This window comes from Theropithecus gelada, chromosome 14 (assembly GCF_003255815.1).
Source record: "Theropithecus gelada isolate Dixy chromosome 14, Tgel_1.0, whole genome shotgun sequence".
Classification (NCBI taxonomy): Eukaryota; Metazoa; Chordata; class Mammalia; order Primates; family Cercopithecidae; genus Theropithecus; species Theropithecus gelada.
Window position 1 is genome coordinate 32,096,757 of NC_037682.1, and position 7,212 is coordinate 32,103,968.

The following is a 7,212-nucleotide window of genomic DNA, read 5'->3' on the forward strand; positions in this document are numbered from 1 at the left end:
TTAAGGTTAGGGACTCAGGCCAGGCATGATGGTTCATGCCTGTAATCCTAAAAATTTGGGAATCTGAGGTGGGCGGATCATTTGAAGTCAGAAGTTTGAGACCAGCCTGGCCAACATGGTGAAACTCTGTCTCTATTAAAAATACAAAAAATTAGCTGGGCGTGGTGGTGTGTGCCTGTAATCCCAGCTACTCAGGAGGCTGAGGCAGAAGAATCACTTGAACCCAGGAGGCAGAAGTTTCAGTGAACTGAGATTGTGCCATTGCACTCCAGCCTGGACAACAGAGCAAGACTCTGTCTCAAATAAATAAACAAATAAATAAATAAATAAAAATAAAGATCAGGGACTCATACATAAAAGGCTAATTTCCTTCATATAAATATGTGCCTCGCACAAATCATTAAGAGACTGCCTTCATTCAAAAATGGACAAAAGTATTAATATTTATACTGCAGACATGCTCATACATTTGTGAAATAATGTATATATAAGTAGTTCTTTGTACCATTGTTTATAACAGCAAAGGATTATAAATAACCCAGAAATAAATTATGGCATATCCATACAATGGAATACTGTGGAGCTGTAAAATAAAAATGAAGCAGCTTCTATGTAGCAATATGGAACAACTACCAAGCTACATACTGAAGAAAGCAAGGTCTAAATGATTTGCATAATATGCTGCCATTAGTGTGGAAGGTAAAGATTTATGGATAATTGTAAACGTAATCTGAAAATACAATATCTCTGAAAGAATAAGTAACTAGTAACTGTGCTCTCTTCAGGAAATGCACTGGGTAAGAAAGCACCAGGGGAAGAAGGGATATTTACTTTTCACTGTGCTGTATATTCTTTTTCATCCTTTGAAGATATCACCAGGAGGATGTGACTTTAATTTCCCAAAGGATTGGTGGCACTGATCTGAGGATTGTGGAAGAGACTGTCAGCTACTATTCCTACTCAGTCCTACTGAGTTACAAAGATGGGCTGTGGCAGCAGCCAAAGGCTTGAAGATCAACAGGCAGGTCTTCAAGAAGCTGTTCTCCATTTCGCCTTCGTAGAGCCCTTTGCAGAGCCTTTTTTAAATAAATATATATATATATTTACTGCTTTTTATTTCCTCAAAAAACTCCTAGTCTAGCCAGGCATAGTGGCTCACACCTGTAATCCCATCACTTTGGGAGGCTGAGGCAGGTGGATCACCTGAGGTCAGGAGCTGGAGGCCAGCCTAGCTAACATGGCAAAACCCCGTCTCTATTAAAAATGCAAAAATTAGCCAAGTGTGGTGGCGCACACCTGTAGTCCCAGCTACTCAGGAGGCTGAGACAGGAGAATCTCTTGAATCCAGGAGGCAGAGGCTGCACTGAGCCAAGATTGCACCACTGCACTCCAGCCTGGGTGACAGAGCAAGGCTCAGTCTCAAAAACAAACAAACTGAAAAAGCTCCTAGTCTATCCTACCCCAAGAAATGCATCCTTCATCTTTAGTGAAAAAAGGGATTGTCCAAATTTTAAAGTTTTAAAACCCATTTTAAGTCAACATTTTTTGCAGAATGTATTTTTCTGTATTAGTTTATTTTATTTATTTATTTATTTTGAGGCAGGTTCTTGCTCTGTCACCCAGGCAGAGTATAGTAGTGCCATCACGGCTCATTGCAGCCTTGACCTCCTGGGATCAAGCAATCCTCCTGCCTCATTTTTTTATTTTTTATTTTTTTCAGATGGAGTCTCACTCTGTTGTTCAGGAGTGTAGTGGTGTGATCTCGGCTCCGTGCAACCTCCACCTCCCGGGTTCAAGCGATTCTCCTGCCTTTGCCTCCCAAGTAGCTGGGATTACAGGTGGTACGTGCCACCATGTCCAGATAATTTTTTTGTATTTTCAGTACAGATGGGGTTTTACCATGTTGGCCAGGCTGGTCTTGAACTCCTGACCTCAAGTGATCCATTCACCTCAGCCTCTGAAAGTGATGGGATTACAGGCATGAGCCACCACACCCGGCCTTTTCAAAATGTTTTGTAGAGACAAGGTCTCACTATGTTGCCCGGGCTGGTCTCCAACTTCTGGGCTGAAATGGTCCTTCCGCCTCAGCCTTCCAAAGTGCTGGGATTAGAGGCGTGAGCCACCACATCTGCCTATCTAGTTTTTAATTTGTATACATTCATAGGGCACAAGTGCAATATTGCTACATTGGTATAGTGCATTGTGGTAAAGTCAGGGCCTTCAATACGTCTGTCACTGGAGCAACACACATTGTACCCACCAAGCAACCACCCATCATCCATCCCCCTCCCACCCCTCCATCCTTCTGAGTCTCCACTGTCCATCTACATACATTTATTTTATAAGTTCATTTACATTTATAGTATTTACTCTTATCAAGTCAATCATGGAGAACAATAAAGTCTAAAGTCATACTGATGAATGTATAAAATAGAAATCGGGAATTATGTGTAATCATTTGTCTTACATCTGCCTCTGCTTCAAATTTTTTTGTTGTTTGTTTGTTTTTTGGTGGGTTTTTTTTGTATTGTTTTTTGAGACAGGGTCTCACTCTGTCACCCAGGCTGGAGTGCAGTGGCACGATCTCAGCTCACTGCAACCTCTGCTTCCCAGGCTCAAGGGATCCTCCCACCTTAGCCTCCTCCGAGTAGCTGGGACTATAGGCATCCGCCTCCATGCCCAGATAATTTTTTTTGTTGTTGAGACGGGGATTTCGCCAGTATATATTGCCCAGGCTGCTCTGGAATTCCTGAGCTCAAGCAATTTTCCTGCCTCAGTCTCTCAAAGTGCTGGGATTACAGGCATGAAACACCTTGCCCCGCCCAATTGACTTTTATACTTTGTTTTGATTGTATAGTATCACAATACTCATCATACAAGCATGGAGTCACAAGAAGTAATAGATGTTGGTGTTTTATGTTGTTGTTGTTTTTAACAGCATGCCTTGGAACTTCAAGTTGCTCTTTAATTAAACTCATTTAAAAATACAGATCTGCAATAAGAAGTCTGTTTCAAAATTGCATCACTAATAACATCTAACAATGATCTTATAGACGTCAGATGAGAAACACCCAAAACTTACCGTAAGCATGAGATCTGTCTATAAGATAGCATTAGATGGCATATGTTGCTCTGTATTATAAATTATTATTATTATTATTATTACTATTACTGAGATGGAATCTCACTCTGTCGTCCAGGCTGGAGTGCAGTGGAGCGATCTCGGCTCACTGCAAGCTCTGCCTCCCGGTTTCACGCCGTTCTCCCGCCTCAGCCTCCCAAGTAGCTGGGACTACAGGCGCCCGCCACCACGCCCGGCTAATTTTGTTTTTGTATTTTTAGTAGAGACGGGGTTTCACTGTCTTAGCCAGGATGGTCTCCATCTCCTGACTTCATGATCCGCCAGCCTCGGCCTCCCAAAGTGCTGGGATTACAGGCGTGAGCCACTGCGCCCGGCCCGTTTTTTTTTTTTTTTTTTTGAGACGGAGATTCACTCTTGTTGCCCAGGCTGGAGTGCAGTAGCTCAGTCTCAGGTCACTGCAACCTCTGCCTCCCGGGTTCAAGCGATTCTCCTGCCTCAGCCTCCCGAGTAGCTGGGATTACAGGCACGCAACACCACGCCCCACTAATTTTGCATTTTTAGTAGGGATGAGGGTTCTCCATGTTGGTCAGGCTGGTCTCGAACTCCCGACCTCAGGTGATTCGTCCACCTCGGCCTCCCAAAGTGCTGGGATTATAGGTGTGCGCAACCATGCCCGGCCACCACAAATTAATTTTTATCCAAAGCAAATGAAAATTCAGAACCAGAGTTATGACGCATGAAGCAAGTCATCTGAATCAAAGTGTAGCACACTGGCTTACGAGCCACACATCTTTTGGCAAAGAAAAATTACAAATTTGGCCAAATAATATTGATATTTTATTAGACATCATGTCTAACATGGTAAAAGAAAAACTTCAGCTGAATTAAATTTAAAGGAGCTTGAGCAATGCAGGATTTGCAAATTGGGCAGCCCCCAGGATCACAGCAGATTCAGAGAGACTCCAGGGGTGCCTCGTGGCCAGAACGAATTTATAAACAAAAAAGGGAAGTGATATACAGAAATCAGAAGTGAAGTAAAGAAACAACTGGATTGGTTACAGCTCAGCGTTTGTCTTATTTGAACCCAGCTTGAACACTTATCAGTCTATGAGTGGTTGAAGCATGGCTGTTGGGATTAGCCAAGACTCAGTGATTGTTACAGGTGCATACTCCTAAGTCAGGTTTTCAATCTTTTTATCTATTAAGTTAGGTTGCAGTTCATCCACAAGGACTCAAATATAGAAGTATGGAATCCTTCTCAGGCCATATTTAGTTTGCTTTAGCAGACTTAATGCACACTGTGTCACCCCTGGAGTTGTACTGCTCAGAGATCCATTGCAGGGAGAATTTGCTGAAGAATACAATCAGCTGACGCTCACCAGTTGTAGCACCTTTGGGATCTGTCACAGCATTTCAACTCAGGGCACACTCATTCTAGGCAGCTCTCAGCCAATGACTGAGCATGACTTGGAGCTTGGGGCCTGGCCATTTTTGCCCAACGCAGAAGTCCTCTATAGGCAATCTTTGCATTACAGCTGTCTATTGGATAGGTCAAGACTTTCTCAGGGCTGCCCCAGAGCTCAAAGCGCTGCCTTTCCAATTTTCAGTCCTTCCCTCACTCCTCTCACAAGTGTCAGATGTTTATCACAGACTAATGACTTTTCCTGACTTCTCTCTCTCTGCCCTCTATCTTTCAAAGGTCTTATCCCCAATACATTTCTTGTCCTTCTAATTCTACCTTGGTGTCTGCTTCCCAGAGGACATGAACTGGCATACGCATATGAAAATATATTCACTTAAAATAATTTAAAATTTAGTGATATCAAACACATAATCTTCACTTTTTTTTTTTTTTTTTTAGAGTCTTGCTCTTGTTGCTCAGGTTGGAGTGCAATGACACCATCTCGGCTCACTGTAACCTCTGCTTCCAGGGTTCAAGCGATTCTCCTGCCTTAGCCCCAAGTAGCTGGGATTACAGGCATGTGCCACCACACCCGGCTAATTTTGTACTTTTAGTAGAGACAGGGTTTCACCATGTTGGTCAGGCTGGTCTCGAACTCCTGACCTCAAGTGATCCACCCTCCTTGGCCTCCCAAAGTGCTGAGATTACAGGCATGCGCTACCACACCCAGCTCTATTCCTCCATTTTTTATTTTCTTGTGTGGCCCTTGCAAATAATGCAATTTATACTGCCAAAGTGATAACATTTGTTCCCTTTTCGCCACATAATTTATTAAAAGGATGCTACTTGTAAGCATTTGCAATTTAAAAGATCATTTCCCAAATAGTTCATTCCCTCTTAGCATTACTCGGTAGTCCTTTTCTTGACAAAGGTGCCTAAAGCATCATTTTTTTGTCATAACAACGATAAAGCCAAGACATCTAATTAGCAAAAAGCTTCTTCCTATTTGAGACAACAGCCCAATTTATTGAAATAAGTGCTTACTGTAAATTCAAAATGTTTATTTTTTTTTTAATATCGAAGACATTTACAAAGATGTCTTTTTTATTTGTTGGTCTTGAATTCCACATTCAGTCAAATATTGAAGATTCAACTCAAAAGCAGAATATGAAAATTAGCAGCAATTAAACTGATTTCGCTGACATTTAGCAGGACTGCTTACCAAAGCCACCACTTAAAATAGAAATTTCCAGCTCTTATCAGAAACTAAAAACTTTCAGGCATCGAGGCATCCCTGCGAGACCTATCTGCCTGCCGTGTTTATTATAACGAAAGCACACATCTGCCAGAAAATGGCCTTGTGGACCTTTAAAATTATGAGAAAGGAAAAGTGACATCATCCTTTGAGTCTTACCCTACCAAAAACTCAGGGTTAGGTTTTACTTTTTTTTCCTGGCTGTTGAAAATAGGCTGGTTGCAACATAGGTGTCAGATTGCTTCTCCCTATGTCAACTTCAAGTTCAAATTTAGGAAGTTATTCTCCCATCAGAACATGTTGTACAAATTAACAATAGGTTTCTAAGCCATAAACATATTTTAATAGATCTAAAAATTTCTTAGGTTATTCTTTTTCCCATCTCATTATAAGTGCTTTGTAAAAAGTGATTGCTACTCCTATGATGCACTGAGGGTAAAATAACTTACCAGAATTGAGATTTGAAAGAGAATTTCCCAAGAACAACATAGTGTTCTTGGATTTCAACGTTTTGAATACTCCTAGCAATAGATAGGTCTTTTCAGTAAAATACTGAAGGGAAGCAACTGTTGATTTCCTATTATGATTATTGTATTAAATTAAGCAAGAACTAGGAAGGCCTAGCAAGACCTAGCAAGGCCCAGCAAGACCCTAAAGGAATTGGAGAAGGGACAGATGAGTTTTTACAAGTGGAAAAGTATGAAGCATGAAACATTGCTTAGAGAACGGACAAGACAGAAGAGTGAGTAGTGTCACAGTGATAGGAAGGCTTAGGGGTAAAGGATGGTTTTCGAAGCATCAGGGAATTCACTGGGGAACTTACACAGGGCAAAGTGGTTTTTTTGTTGTTTTTTTTTTTTTGAGACAGAGTTTCACCCTTGTTGCCCTGGTGAGATCTTGGCTCACTGCAAGCTCTGCTCCCTGGGTTCAAATGATTCTTCTGCCTCAGCCTCCTGAGTAGCTGGGATTACAGGTGTCCACTACCATGCCCAGCTAATTTTTTGTATTTTTAGTAGAGATGGGGTTTCACCACGTTGGCCAAGCTGGTTTCAAACTCCTGACCTCAGGTAATCCACCCGCCTTGGCCTTCCAAAGTGCAGGGATTACAGGCATGAGCCGCCACACCCAGCCCAAAGTGTGCTTTTTAAAATCTGGGCTTTTGGGCCGCGCGCGGTGGCTCAAGCCTGTAATCCCAGCACTTTGGGAGGCCTAGACAGGCGGATCATGAGGTCAGGAGGTCGAGACCATCCTGGCTAACACGGTGAAACCCCGTCTCTACTAAAAAAAACACAAAAAACTAGCTGGGCGTGATGGCGGGCGCCTGTAGTCCCAGCTACTCAGGAGGCTGAGGCAGGAGAATGGCATGAACCTAGGAGGCGGAGCTTGCAGTGAGCTGAGATCCGGCCACTGCACTCCAGTCTGGGCAACAGAGCGAGACTCCATCTCAAAAAAAAAAAAAAAAAAAAAAAAAAA